At 36.9% G+C, this 15,851-nt stretch overlaps 2 pseudogenes across 2 annotated transcripts in view; both read right to left on the reverse strand.

Annotated features, from left to right (window-relative positions):
- The window catches only part of LOC307065619 (centrosomal protein of 78 kDa-like), a 203,874-nt pseudogene that overhangs the window by 11,642 nt on the left and 176,381 nt on the right, over positions 1–15,851 (reverse strand). Inside the window, exons 11-13 of the transcript in view lie at positions 5,126–5,260; positions 3,916–3,938; positions 2,349–2,479 (exon numbers count right to left, since the gene is read on the reverse strand). The product of the transcript in view is annotated as a centrosomal protein of 78 kDa-like (transcript). The remainder of the gene's footprint in view (positions 1–2,348; positions 2,480–3,915; positions 3,939–5,125; positions 5,261–15,851) is intronic.
- LOC307048610 (centrosomal protein of 78 kDa-like) overlaps positions 7,966–15,851 on the reverse strand; it is a 148,507-nt pseudogene continuing 140,621 nt past the window's right edge. The window contains exons 6-10 of the transcript in view: positions 14,769–14,878; positions 12,376–12,550; positions 10,017–10,131; positions 8,157–8,220; positions 7,966–7,986 (exon numbers count right to left, since the gene is read on the reverse strand). The product of the transcript in view is annotated as a centrosomal protein of 78 kDa-like (transcript). The remainder of the gene's footprint in view (positions 7,987–8,156; positions 8,221–10,016; positions 10,132–12,375; positions 12,551–14,768; positions 14,879–15,851) is intronic.

A 15,851-nucleotide genomic window follows, 5' to 3' on the forward strand; every position in this document is an offset into this window, starting at 1 on the left:
TTTGTTGCCCTTTGACAGCTTCCCTCCATTTTTTTTCTGGGTCTGGAGTTTCTAATCGTAACATGTGGGATCTCCCAGATGCAGCCTCTCTAACATATTTCTATCACATTTTCCATTGTGTCTTTCTTTTTTATATACTGAGAAATTTTTTAAATTCCTACTGAATTTATTTCAGCAACCATATTTTCATTTCCAGGAAAACTCTCTTGCTTTCGGACCATTCTCTTTTTCATTAATACCCTAGTCTTATTTTATAGTTGCTAGCTCTTTTTAAACCTCTCTCAGGATACTAATTAGGGTTTTTTCTTAAATTATTTTGTTCCCTAAGTTGTCCCTGGTCCTACTAGGATATGTTTTCACTCTTTTTCCCCCTCTCTCATGTTGTAAGCTTTACTCAACTATCAGGCAACTGACAGTTATTTTCTATTTAAGAATGAGTGCAGAAAGCTCCCTGAAGTCAACGATTGATTGGCTTCTTATGCAGGAAAAAGCGGGGAGTAACTGTAACAGGATCCCCCCCAAACACAATTTTCTAGGGTGTAAAGACTCACACTAGCTGCCCCAGTTCTCGCCAGTTTCACTGTTTTCAAAATGAAATCATCTCATTTCAGGAGCGTGAGGGCGGGGCTGGGAGTCCACTCCTCCAAACACAACCCTTCAATGAGCTCCCCTATTTCAGTCACACTTTTAACTAACTCCACCCTCTCTCCTACATGCGCACCTGAGCATGGGGCTACTTTTTCAGGTGGGGTCAGAATCCTCCTCAGTTGCAGGTGGTCCCTGTGCATATTCTAGGTGATGCTTTTCCTCTGTTCTACTGCTTCAGTTTCACACTCTTCCACCTGTCTTCTGTCTTTCAAAACTATGTTGAAATCTCTTGATTGTTGTGGGCATATATACTTAAACACTTTGATACCATCATTGTAGTGTCTTGTCAAAACAGAGAAGAGCTAAAAGGGTTCTCAGTGCCTTCTGAATCTGCTATTCTGTCGTCCCAGTGTTTAAACTTCTTGGACTTCCCCAGTGTCTATGACTGCTTTTAGAAATCTCGTGGTCTATTCATGAAGGAATACACCACATCTAAAATAACAAGGAATGTGGGTTAGATGCTCTAGGGTCTTGTCAGACTCTGCCATTTACTAATAAACCACTAACGTTCTACAAATTTTAGGTGCTCATTTATAAAACGAAAGGGGGTAACTCTACATGAACTATAGATTTCTCCTACTCTAACATATCATAATTTTCTAAGTTCTTTTCTTAAAATTTCTCTATATTATCATTAATTTTAATTAAAAAATAAAAATCTAACTTTCTCTTTTGAAAATCAAAGAGTAATTCCCGTAGTCCTACAATAATGGGATAATTAGTTCTGAAACCTGTCAAGTTTCATGTTTCATATGAAGAGAAAATCATATTAAATAATTTTAAAAAATTAAACATGGACTTTGTAGCACAAAGACAAGGTCCCCCCCAAATGGTGTTCCTTTATTTACTAGAAATGTTCAGCTCTGCATTAAAGTTGAAATAAAATAAATATATTAATTTTGAGGTGCAAAAATTTCTTATACAAATCAATTTTTCTTTTCTGTCCATACAAACAAAAGTATGGAATGACATTAGAGGTCAGGTTTATTTGGTAATAGAATGTAGCTTCTTGATATATATATATTTTTTGTTTGTTTTTGTTTTTTTGCGTTATGTGGGCCTCTCACTGTTGTGGCCTCTCCCGTTGCGGAGCACAGCCTCCGGACGCGCAGGCTCAGCAGCCATGGCTCACTGGCCCAGCCACTCCGCAGCATGCGGGATCTTCCCAGACAGGGGCACGAACCCGTGTCCCCTGCATCGGCAGGCGGACTCTCAACCACTGCGCCACCAGGGAAGCCCGCTTCTTGATATTTTTGATTTTAGGAAAGGAGAATATCAACATCAAAACTTTTTTCAACTTTACTTTTATTTAAAATGAGGCCATATTTTCCTCTTATAAAAAGAGAGTTCAACTAGAACTGTCAACTTTCTCATCTGTAAGACAAGAGCACTCAATCAGCTGACTGTATTCATTCAGAGCTCAATTTCCTTATCTTATGATCACTAAGGTTCTCCCTAAATCTAATATACTAAGGTTCTAAGGAAAGGAAAATATATTACTAATGACATGTTTTGATTTTAGTTTCTTAAGAGTTCAAATGTCCACCATTCACCTTGGTCTAAGCTTAAGGAACCATTCAAGGGGATACAATGCAGATGGCATGAGAAAACAGAACCCTCACACAAGCTGTGCCATGTTGCAATCAGCCTTCCATTTGAAAAATAATCTTCTCTATAGCTTTAAAGTGATAACTTTGTACCTGCAATGCTTCTTGTTTCAAACGGATTTTCTCTGGCTCTTCCTGAACACGTTCTGAGGAATCATCGACCTCTTTGATTTCTGAGGAGGAAGGACTCTCTACTGTCACAGTCACAGGAAATTCTGATGGACCTGAGTGTCACAAGAAGAAGATAGGAAACCACAGAGTTGTTAAACTAAAGTGCAAAGAAAGAAGACAAGATTGTATAAAAGACAACACAAGCCAGATACCAAATATCCAAATATTAGAGGACATTTAACAAAAGTGATCTGAGGTATCATTATTTATAAATGTCTCTCACTGCTCCTTAGTGTAAAACAGGCAATGACTAAGTAAAAGTACAGGAACTTACTTTTGCTATGTTACTGGACAGACCTCTGTTGTACGTGGTTAGGATTAGTAATGGGAATTGCCCGTATTATTTTATTAAGTTTCTTTCACAGAAGCCAAGTGAAGATCCAAGGTAAACATTTTTTTCTCAGATCAACTTTATACTGCAAATGAAAAATTTATTCTTCACCATCAGACAAAAACAGTCTGGAAGAAAATGTAGTTTTTCAGAGGAAAATACATCAGTAAAGGGACTGATGAATAATCAGAAAGTCAACATATCTAAGCTGTGAATAACAGACATTAGAATTTTAAAAAATAAATCGCATACACATACAGAACTAAAACTGACCCATCAAAAATTTCATCTTCTCACCACCCTTAAGCCAAAACTAGGGCAACAATTCTCCCAGCAAGCTTCACTGCCACTGCAATGTTGTTCAATAGGACATTTCCAAACATTTAAAAACTGACCTTGCCACAACCCCATAAAAGTCTACAGATCATAAAGAACTGTGCTGGGATTATATAACCACGCAGAAGACAAGTCACTAGGACATCATTTTGACAACAAGCAGCAAACCCTGCAGCATAGGAAAACCCTAACAGGAGAACGAGGTGCACACCCCTCTCTCTGGGAATGCAAGGCCAGGACTGACACCCAAGATGCTCTTCTCTCAACCTCAGCAGTGGTGCCTTTCACAGAGCAACTATGCAGTCTCCCAAGACCACTGGGAAGGAGAATCTGATACTGACAGTATTAGCTTGCCATGAGGCCATAAGCGAGGGAATGTGTGTGGCCTTGGTGAGAGAGCAGAGGTTTGGGAGATGTTGCTTTATATTGGCTTTCAGATCGGGAATTTGTACATATAGCCCGCAAACAACGTTTCTTGAAAACATGTGAACATTCTTGAGTATGACAGCTCCATGTGAGGGGTCAGAAATGGCAGTCAAGTTCGTTTCACTGTGTAACAGCTGATTTGCAGACTGGAAAACAGGCTTCCTGGTTTACAGACATAGCCACAAGGCTGCCCATTGTGTGCCAAATCCACACAACTACACAGTTGCATTGGGAGAGCGAACAAACATGTTTTACATGGATTTATTTCAGAGAGGGAAATGCTTCTTGTAAGGCTCTGTCAGTTTAAAAAGCAAGAAGAATGACCATCCACCTTTCCCAGTTCAAGCCCTGTATATCATAAATATGATAGCTACACACCAGCAACTGATTACATACGAGCTTTGATGAATGGAAAGCCCCTAAAAAGATATCAACAAAACGAAGTTAGATCTTCATGTAAATACATCACCAGTTAAACCCAGTTAATACAACTATTTAGTAGTATGAACAGTATCCATACAGAATTGTGTATAAAAATAAATAAGCTCAAAACAAGGACCTGGAGGGCTCTGCTACGGAGAAAACAGAACAGAATTCAGCCTACTGGCTTGGTAATAACTCTCTGAACTGCTGAGAGGCCCCTTCAGCTCCTATGTTCAGGACGGTTGAGATTTCAGTCTCACTTCTTTAAATGGTGATATTAATCGTTCTCTAATTTACCACCCTGTGTGACGAGGATGGACCTGCGATTACGTGTCTCAGGAAGAAGATAGGAAACCACAGAGCTGTGAAACTCAAGTGCAAACACTGGGGATTCAACACTATAGTTTATGCAACAGCAATTCACATTACCATTTGCAAAAAAGTAGTCGGTTGTCCAGTGGGGATTATAAACATCCATTTAACATGAGCAACTGAACAGATATTTTACACAGTAACTACTTTAAGCACTATTTAAAATCAATTCTCTTTGTTTTCTTAAGCAATTATTAATCCCCAATTTCGTGATTACTACCAAGTAAGTCACCTGAAGATCATCTAGAGCCATCTATTTCACTTAGCAAGCCTAAAGCTATATTCAACCATTTTATTTACTGTTCTGTGACAAAAAATTACCATAAACAGCTATCCCCTGGATAAGAAATCAGGTAATGCTAGTTTGACTCACTAAATCTGATTTATTGAGTTAATAAGCCAGTTGATTTAGAATAGGTCTAATGCATATTTTTCATCCATTCTGCATTAAACTATTTCCCATGCCTGAAATGTCTTTTTTCCCATTCGTACGTATCCAAATTCCTACTTCTGTGCTGTAGGGCTTCGCTCAACTACACCTGCCTTTAATGAAACTTTTCTCACATGCACAATTGGTGATAATTTTCGTCTCCTCCAGACTCCCACGGGGTTACCTCTGTTGTGACACTTGAGAAACAACTTGAAACTCCCAATTTTTGTTTTTCTTCCTTAGAGGGCTCATTAGGCAGAAGCCATGTGTGAGTTACCTTTTTTCCTCTACACAAAGCACCAGAGACCACCCACATAATAGAAGTTCCAAAATAAAGAACTCTAAATGACTGAAAAAAGACAGGGAATTCAAACAGGTTACCTGTTGCTTCTTGCACTTTCTGCAGTACACAAGGCCGGAAACCAGACACTCCAGGTGGTAGCGGTTCAGGAGGGTAACATTCTTTACCAGCAGAGTGTTTCCTTCCATTACTTACAGGCTTCTTTGCGGCCAAGACTACGTTTGACAAAGCATGAAAAGAAGGAATCAAGATGCACCAAAGGTCTACAGAGCAACTGTCACACATGTACACGTCGAAAGGAATCAAACAGGCACTTGACAATGATGCCAAGCCCATTAAAAAGAGGATCGTTTTGTACAAAGGTTTTACATAAGCCAGCATTTTTAAAAAATATAAGTTCTCTACAGTAACAAGTTATTTTAACTAAAAGTATTGAGATGTGCAGAAATGCAAAAATAAAGTTTAAAAAAAAATCCCAAAGTATGATACATTTTATGTATCATGCAGAAACACTCAAGTTTTCTGAATCTCAAGGACACAGAAACACCCATGACTTCTGCCAAACAGAATCTTCAGAAGTAGACCGAAATTTAAATTTAAGATGAATTTTTCTACGTAAAAACAATAGAAGTTATAAGGCTGCAAGTTGCTGGGGGGTAGGTGAGTCAATGTTACCCTCCTATAAGCCTGTCAAGCTTCACTGCTCCTTTGATTTCATATAGAAAACACACAAAAAAACAAATGAAACCCACTGGATAAAAGAGTGAAATGTGGAGACTTATCCTATATTTCAGTAGTAAAGAGGCAAGTATCTTTATATGAAACACTTGGTTGCAAAAACTAGACCTACGTGTTCATATTTTACTTAGAACAAGCCATATATTAAAATTCACGTTTAAATATTTAATTTGAATTTACTGAAAACAAACATCATAGGTTAAAATGATTATGTTTATCCTTCAAAGCTACTATATTTTATGTTTATTTATTTATTTATTTTAATAGATCTTGATTGGAGTATAATTGCTCCACAATTCTGTGTTAGTTTCTGTTACACAACAAAGTGAATCAGCCATATGCATACACATGTCCCCATATCCCACCCTCTTGAGCCTCCCTCCCACCCTCCCTATCCCACCCTCCCTATCCCACCCCTCTAGGTCATTGCAAAGCACCAAGCTGATCTCCCTGTGCTATGCTGCTGCTTTCTACTATATTTTAGCAGCATTAGGATGCAGGGTAAAATGGAGTGTATGCGGTAATATAGGACAAATATTTCATACAGTGTAGCTTATTGATAATCACCACACGATCCTGTGTGATTTACATGCCTCTTAAAAATATATAGGAGCTCAGTTCATTTTGTGCTATTTTATTGTGTTTTTTAACTTAATTGCCATCAAAGAAAATGTTTGTATGCATATGGTTTGTATGTGTATACCCTTCCTTTACTTTCAGAAACTAATGCAAATGCATTTGTATTAAAATTTTTTTTAATTACACTTTTCTTCTTAGGAGATAAAAAAATTTCTAATAAAAGTTCCCATCTTTTATTAGGTATACATAAGTACAATATAAATGTGACACAATTCACACCATTATTTCACCCCTATACTCACCTGGATCTAGGTATATACCCAGATACTGATTTGGCTTACCTCTATGTCTCCAAATAACTGAGGCAAATACAAAAAAAAAAGCCCAAGAAATAAAATTACTCTTAAAAGAGCTCAATGAGCTTGTATACTTCAGTTACATTTCCACTTTGTTTAATCATGCTAAATAAAAAAAATGTTTAACTGTTTTCTTCTCATTCCATGATGCCCTATTATTCTGTACTAATTTTACAGAATTCCTAATATGTTTTACATATACATGTTTCATTTATATATATTTCCATTTCTAATATCATAGCAAAAGTCAATGTAGCTATTTTAAGAATGCTTTACATATGATATAAATTTTTAATAATATCTAATTAGTGTGATATCACAGATCTTAACTTCTTTGAATGTACTATTTGATTATTAAAATATCACTCTTGAAATAACAATTGGCAGACAATCATAAGCTTTTTTTTGACTTCATAAACACTCTTAACAACTTATTTAATACACTAAGCAAGTTGATTAATAGAGAATCAAAAACATACAACTTTAAGTAGAAAAAAAAAAGCTGTATTTATGAAGATGTTTACAACAGTTTATTTTAGGTTATTTCCAATTTTTCACCGATTTAAAAAATTGACCAACTCAATGAAACCTTGTGAATGCAATGTTAAAAAGTATAACTATGAATCACAGAGTTTAAATTTAGTATGAAAAGATATGAATGGCAAATTATATTGAAGCTATGTGGAATTATGTTTATAGACAGCAGGAAGAGAAAATAAAAATATAAATATTGCTTGATAGGATAATGGGATTAGAGGTGGTCTTTTAAATTTTTCATTTTTATGCTAATACAATACCTTTACAAAACCCAAAAATCTTCAAACAACACATTTTTTAAAAATTATGGTAAACTACACAAAACAGAAAATTTATCATTTTAACCATTTTAAAGTGGACCGTTCAGTGATATGAAATCAACAAATTTTTAAAACTTTCAGAGGGCACCTGAATAAAAGATGTGCTGTCCACTGGTGATTTTAATGTATCTGGTATATAACTAAAGTCACCAAAAAACTCTTTCTGGGAAATTGGAAGATCATAAACATAAAAAATTTATTTTGCTTTTTATTAAACCTTATTGTTTTGGTGTTTCAAAATTCAAATTTACTCACAAGAAAGAGTCAGTTTCATATTAGATTTGGTTTCACAAATGCTGCTCCTGCTATTCATTCTTATCACCAAAAAAAAAAAAAGACTATTTGTGACTAACGATAATATATTCCAGAAAATAAAAAGTTAAAAGGTTTTCAATCTGCATATCTGGGAACCTAAATTAAAGCATCACACAACATTTTCAAAAACAGAAAAGCCATTTGATTTGACTAAAATCTTAGTTTTAAGATGGCAGAAAGTACCTTGATAATTTTCTTTTAAGAAAGAAAGAAAACCAAGCCATTGAAGAGAAATTCTTCCGAGAGAACTGAAACATGTTATATACCTCTGACTTGGCACCCCTTCCATCTGGAGAACTTTTTTGGTAACTATTATCATCCCAGAATGATCTAAAGTAAAATGAATTGAAATTAGAGTAATTATTTTCCAATGAGTGGCTATTTCCATTTAAAACCAAAAGCCAAATAATTATTGCTTTTCCCATAAAATTAAATATGAAACCTACATTATGTAATTATACACTTATTTCCCCCTTTGTGTATTCTAATTTCTTCCTCAGAAACCTAAGATGCCATCTTGCAGACTGCCCACAGTGGCTACTATTTTGGCAGCAGCAAAGGTCAACTTTAAACATTTTGCATCTAAAGTGGCTTTGGATACCTTTGGATACAAAGTACAGTCTGAGCACCGTCCAGACACTTAGATACCTAAAGGGCATCTAAAATATCAAACCAGGGCATCCAAGATAACAAACCAAAGTCCTGATGTTCCCTCAAAAGCTGCTCCTCCCACCAGTCCCCTTCTTCTAAGTGATTCCACCCAGTTGCACACATAATCATCAACGACTTGTCTCCTTGTTACTATTTCCTTCATACCCCACATCTAATCTATCTGCAGGTCTTGATAGCTACACCTTCAAAACACAACCTGAATTCAACCACTTTTCACTTGCTGCAAACTTCCAACCTAAGCTAAGCCATAAACATCTCTTATTTGGAGCCCTGTGATAGTCTCCTAACTGGTCTCCCTGTTTCTCTTCTTTATCCTCCCAAGTCCATTCTCTATACCAGGTCACCTTATTCATATACTATTTGGATCATGCCTTTTTCCAGTTCAAACCCCTCTTCTCATTTAGAATAATCCACATCTTTACTCTGGCCTTCAAGACTTTACAAGAGCAGACCCCTGGCTAGCTCCTTGACCTCATGTCATACCACACTCTTCTTCACTCGGTACTCTGGCCATGTTGGCCTCCTTGCTTTTCCTTAAATACTCCACCCACCTACATGCCTGCATACTCATTGCCCCCTTGTCCTGGAATGTGCTTACTCCAGATCTTCCAGGGCTTGCTCCTCTCTTCATTCATGTCTCTGTTCAAATGCCACTTCTCCAGTGAAGCTGTCCCCTAACAAACCTATCCAATGGAGTCCTACCTGCTCTCCCTCACTCTCCTTACATTAAGATACTTTTGCACTTCCTACCCTCTAAAATTATATTACTTATCTGTTTACTCATTTCTATCTGATCTCCTTCACTGGAATGTAAGCTCCATGAGGGCAAGACTTTTGTCTGTCTGGTTCACTGCTTTAACCCTAGTGCCTAAACCCGTATCTGGCACACAGAAGATATTTAAAAAATTACTTGTGAATCTGACAAATGAATAAAGTACTCCTGGCAAGAATTCAGAGGTTGCACAGGAAAGAAATAATGCTCTTGGTGGAAGCAGGCTTAGTATCTAGGTTCACCTCTATTCACAGCAGATCTAGGTTCACCTCTATTCAGAGTAGAGATAAGAACAATTTACAAGTATAATTCACTTTAATTAGTACATTATCTGCTAAAAACATAAGGGAAGTGCAACACTAGAAAAGTACAGTTGAAGCTTGAACAACATGGGTTTGAACCTCACAGGTCCACTGACACACGCATATTTTTCAATACATATGTACTATCGTCCTACATGATCCAAGGTTGGTTGAATCCACAGATGTGGAACCACTGACTATAAACTTATACCCAGATCTTCAACTGCGTAGGGGTCGACACCCCTAACCCCACATTATTCAAGGGCCAACTGTATATGATGAGGAAAGTTAAACACATTGTTTTAAAAAACTGTCAATACGTGAACAAATTCTTTTTGTTTTGCTATGTGTTTATCAATTTAAAAAAAGTGACCACATACCAACAAGCAGATTTTTTTCTTATATCCAGAACGAGCAGAGTTCTGTTGGTTTCAAGGGCCTTTAGTAAAGCCTTTGCTCCTTCACTGGTGAGGCCGCACTGCTGCAGGTCAAGTGCTTTCGATGAAAGACAAAAGGTCACTTGCTAACTCTACAGATTTAACATAGAGACAACTCTCATTTTCTCACGTGTGGAAGAGTCCTGCACAAGACAAGTCATGGCAGGTTTGTAATTTTGGGTATGGAAAAAAACAGAAACATATCCGCACACACATAATGCATAATCCAATTTGAAAACCTCTTCTTGGATGTGCAATGATAACCCTGGCTTTAGTACCAATAAATCATACAACATATTTTACAATTACAGAACTGAAGAATAACTGTATATAACGTATGAGCAAAAAGCATCACAAAATGAATCTCAGTTCATAATTAGCAAGGGCGGCAGTGGCATGTAAACCTCACAAGCAAAACCTGGTGGAGCTCAGAAATGCACTGCATTCTTTTGATCATGATCTTCAGCTCCAAATCACACTTGAAACTAGTTAAAAGGGGAAAACAAAATAGAAGAAATGTAATAACTGTTAGTTTTAGAGGAAAAAAAGACAAGTCTAAGAGGATACAAATAATAAAAACTTTAAACAATGTGTGAATAGAGAATACATACTAAAAACCTACCATGAAAGTATGATGGTCAAGAACCCTCGCAGTAAAAGGTCAGACAAAAACCATAAAAACTGATCATGAATTCTAGTAGTTCTGGGGCTGAACAACCTACTCATTTAAACCAAAGGGATCATCACTAAAGCACAGGTATTAAAAAATATTACATGAAAGGAAACTATCATGAGTCTTATTTTTAAGTGTTGTGTGGACCATCACATTAAAATAACTGGAGTCTTTCAACACCCCCATGACGCACAGAAATAGCAAGTCAGACATACGGATCTGAAAGGATATGATACAACCCTTACAAACTCTCACTACAGAAGAATGGACACAGGGTATAATTAACCAAATAGCCAAATTAATACAAACAGCCAGTAAACCTCACCAGTAAATCAAATGAATACAAAATAAAACAAAATGTGGTTATTCTCCTATCAGATGAAGCCAAGATTCTGTAAGAAAAGCCTTTAAATCATGTCTATACCCTTTTGATCCAACAACTCTCTTTCTAAGAATTTAACCAAAAGAAATAGTCAGAGATATAGGTAAGGATATATATCAGAGTACTATTTGTAACTGAAAAACTGGACAAAGCTTATATACAAGAATGGATAAGCTATGTGCACTGTGGCATATTCATATAATGGAATACTGAACAATCACAAAAAATGATGTAGGAGATGCAAATTTACTGACTTGCTAAAATGCTCATACTAAATTAATTGAAAAAAGTTATAAAATTTGGAGTAATCCCACTTGCATAGAAAATGGAGAGGTACTCATTTTTGTAGTTTTACATTTTTTTTTTTTTTTTTTTTTTTTTTTTTTTTTTGTGGTACGTGGGCCTCTCACTGTTGTGGCCTCTCCCGCTGCGGAGCACAGGCTCCGGACGCGCAGGCCCAGCAGCCATGGCTCACGGGCCCAGCCGCTCCGCGGCATATGGGATCCTCCCAGACCGGGGCACGAACCCGCATCCTCTGCATCGGCAGGCGGACTCTCAACCACTGCGCCACCAGGGAGGCCCTGTAGTTTTACATTTTTTTACAAGTGCTACAGGCCAGTGTTTGTGAGAGGCAGGCTTCACATCTACTGTTGGGGTGGACTACAAATTGGCATAGAATTTCTGGGTGGTAATTTGGCCATGTGTATCAAAAGTCTTAAAAATATGTCACACTTAGTCATTGCACTTGTAGTACCTTATTCTACAGAAGTAATCCCGATGGACACAGAGATGTATATACAACGTATTCACATTGTTTCTGACAGGGAAAAGCAAACTGTCTAAATCGAATTGCAAAGAATTGATTAAACTATGGGACATCAATACGACGCAATACTACATGATACATCATTAAGTGAAAAAAGCAGGAATATGAAATAGCAAGTATACTACAATTCTATTTTTGTAATCCCTAAGTGTACATATATATTTGTAGAAAAAGAAAGACTGAAAGTATATACACCAAAATGAACAGTGATTATATCTGGATATTAAAATTATAGGTAATTGTTCTCTTGTTACTCTGTATTTTCTATAAAGGATATATGCAACTCTTAGAGAAAGTTTAAAAGCAAAATAAAAGCTATCAGTAAAATGAGGCTTTAAAAAAATCCTATCACAATAGTATCATGCCAAAAGCTAAGCATATTTCACATTAAAAATTCAATATTTTCAAGTTTAGAATTTACCTCTAAGCCATAAATCCTCACTAAGAGATTCTGCCAAAGCACTTGCACCCAGGTCACCAATGAGCGTGTTGCAGTTCAGAGTGATGTGCCTCAAACCAGCCATACAGTCAAGATCAGGTCTACTGGAATGAAGACTCTCAGCCCAGGTTTCTTCATGCCTTCTGGTAGTCTGACACTTCAAAGATTTAATGGGATGAAATTAAGATGCTTGAATAAGGAAACAGGGTGTGCCTGAGTACGGCTTATTATGTCAGAGATTTACACACACACACATATCAAGCATATATGCCAGGAGCATCAACCTGAGAAATTCAACAGTCACTTCTGCTTTACGAGTCCAGTGACCCAGATTCTGCTCGGTCAGTGATTAGATTCTAGCCACTGGATTTCCTGTTTCTGAACACTTATGTAAAGTTGGACAACTCAATTACAGTCTATGAATTATTTTCCTTATCTTCTAAGTCAGGGAATTGGTTCTAAATTCTATCTTTGCTGAGGCCCTATATTTCATCATCCTGTCCTCCAATGGCCTCCAAACACCTGACTGGGCAAACCATAAGAAAACTTTTTAATATGCATCTTATTTATTAAATTATATACACAAAGTTCCATATATATAATTTATGTACATGATAAACTACACAGATTTTTAAAAATAATACAAAGGTAAAAATGTTCTAATATTTTCTTTTCCTAATTCCTAAGGCATTATTTTATTTTACTTATTTTTTTATAAAGATTTATTTATTTGTTTGTTTGTTTGGCTGTGCCGGGTCTTTAGTTGCAGCATGCCGGATCTTTTAGTTGTGGCATGTGGGCTCTTAGTTATGGCAGGCACGTGGGATCTAGTTCCTTGAGTAGGGATCGAACCCAAGCCCCCTACATTGGGAGCACATAGTGTTAACTGCTGGACTGCCAGGGAAGTTTCAAGCATTATTTAAAAAACTATATTTACAAAGTGTATCTCACATGCTACCTAGGGTATGCACACAAGCTTTAGAGGCCTGGACTATGCACAGCCAGTTTGATGTGCCTTGGGAAAATAATGGTTTGACATTTCAGCAAAAGTACTGTCTTGAAGACATTCAATTCTTTATATTCATAAAGTAAATTTGGGTAACAGGGAACACTGACCATAAATGAAAAAAGTCTTATTACATTCCTGAAAAAGTAAGAGTCAAAGTGCCTTTGTTACTCTAAAAGGAAAATCATTAGTGTCATTTTTCTATTAACAATAACTTATTAAAGCTCCAAGGAGAAACAACAGCAATCACTTACACAGTGCTTAGTATGTGCCAGGCACTATTTATACAAATAAGTGCATTTAAACCTCATAATGAGGCATAGAGCTTAAGTGATTTGCCCATGGTCACTAGCTATGAAATGGGAGAAAGGGAATTTGAACCTAGGCCATTTGGCTTCTGCACCCAAGTTCCTGACTGTTTTCTACCTCAGGGGTCAATGGACTTGCCCTGTATAGGCGCAAAGAATTTTTCAATTTTTAAAATCTAAATTTAAACATTTCCAGATTTGTGGGCTATACAGTTTCTGTTGCAACTACTCCGCCCCACTGGCGTAGGGTGAAAGTAGACATAACTACCATGTAAACAATGGGTGCGACTATGTTCCAGAAAAACTTCCTTTACAAAGCCAGGCGACGGGCTGGATCTGGCCCACCAGCCAGAGTTTACCTATCCCTGATCTGCACCATCCAACTATTAAAAAGCCTTCATGTCAAATTACTAACTAACTTTAGGCCTAAATACAGTCATTATAACCACTGTAAAGTTGTTAAGGCATCATTTTAAAAACTGTATTTACAAATTGCTGATGTACTGACTTTTATTTGTTTAAAAACTACAACAGCTAATAAACACTTGATTCATTTAAGTCTTGAAGACTATAATGGCATAGTTTCTTCACAGTATTACAATAAATGTTTTCAGTAAAAAAACATACATAAAAGTATTATTAGGTATTATATATTAAATCTCTTATTTCTAAAATTAAGTGGACTATCTTTACTAAATGGTAGAATCCCAAACTGAAAACTGGTCATATTCTTTCAGCAAAATGAAAGCTGCGCTCACATGTATCAAAAGACAAAAATTAGGGCTTCCCTGGTGGCGCAGTGGTTGAGAGTCCGCCTGCCGATGCAGGGGACATGGGTTCGTGCCCCGGTCCGGGAAGATCCCACATGCCACGGAGCGGCTAGGCCCGTGAGCCATGGGCGCTGAGCGTGCGCGTCCGGAGCCTGTGCTCCGCAACGGGAGAGGCCACAGCAGTACCGCAAAAAAAAAAAAAAAAAAGACAAAAATTAACTGCCCTCTGTATCAATATATTAATGTATTTCAATCACATATGTTTTCATGAAAGTTTAAACATAAAATCACCTTTAAGATCTAGGCCATATGATCTGCTCCCTGCCATGTCAGAATACACCCCGTGAAGTTTACTTAACTTGTCTTAAGTGTGATAGAATTCTTTATACCTTGATAAATAACTAAAAGGAAAAAAAAATCCACACACACAATAAGGTGAAGAGCCTATACATTTGTCAATCTTGACTTATTTGCTTTTCTTGAGTCAGTTGGAGGTTTATAGCCACATTCTTAAAATCATTAACTACAATCTTCCCAAACAGGTCATTGACGAACAGATGCATTCTAAAACTTGTCAGTAACAAAGTGCTATTCCAGTTTACAGCAACAGTTTAATTCTATTTAGATACTAAAACTGAATACACTGAATACTGCAAACTTTATGCCCAACCACTCAGCAAAGTACTACATACCTTTTCAGATATAGGAAAAAAAAGAAAAAAAAGAAAAAGCATACGATTCTTCCTATTTTCATTGCCAAAGATACATCCCAATCTTAATGATCAATCAGCGATTTAAACGTCAACTATAAACCCAGTATACTGCTGCTATGCAGTGTACTAGAGCAATAGAAGAGAGAGGACCTCAAACCCTCTGTTCCCTCAAATTCAAAGGCAGGCTTCCTGACCCCTCCAGACCACTACTGGACACAGGGAAGGCACACTAATGTTTCAGGACCCCAACCAGCAGTCACCTGCTTCGTGATTACTTCCATGACACACCCTCACCAACACCACTGACTTTCCTGCTCCTACGGGACGTTACGTGTATTTACTATTTTAACACATAACACAGTGCATCATAATTATGATTGCACATAGATGTTCTAACAATTTAAAGAGAATGATGACTTTTTTGCTCTTTACATCTTGCTATTTCCCTTCCCATAATATTTCTTGAAGCGAAACCATAAAATATAGACAAACACAAAAAACAGAAAATATACAAAATGTGTGGTTTGTGGCTTAACACAAAGTTAAGTAAAATTAGTTCTGACAGTATCCGGCGTGACAAACTTCCATGGTACAAATGAGAATGGACCAAGATTTGAGCAGGTACAGGAGACAATCCAGGCATGAACACCACCAAGGAAAG

Source organism: Hyperoodon ampullatus (assembly GCF_949752795.1).
Source record: "Hyperoodon ampullatus genome assembly, chromosome: 2".
NCBI classification, from domain to species: domain Eukaryota; kingdom Metazoa; phylum Chordata; class Mammalia; order Artiodactyla; family Ziphiidae; genus Hyperoodon; species Hyperoodon ampullatus.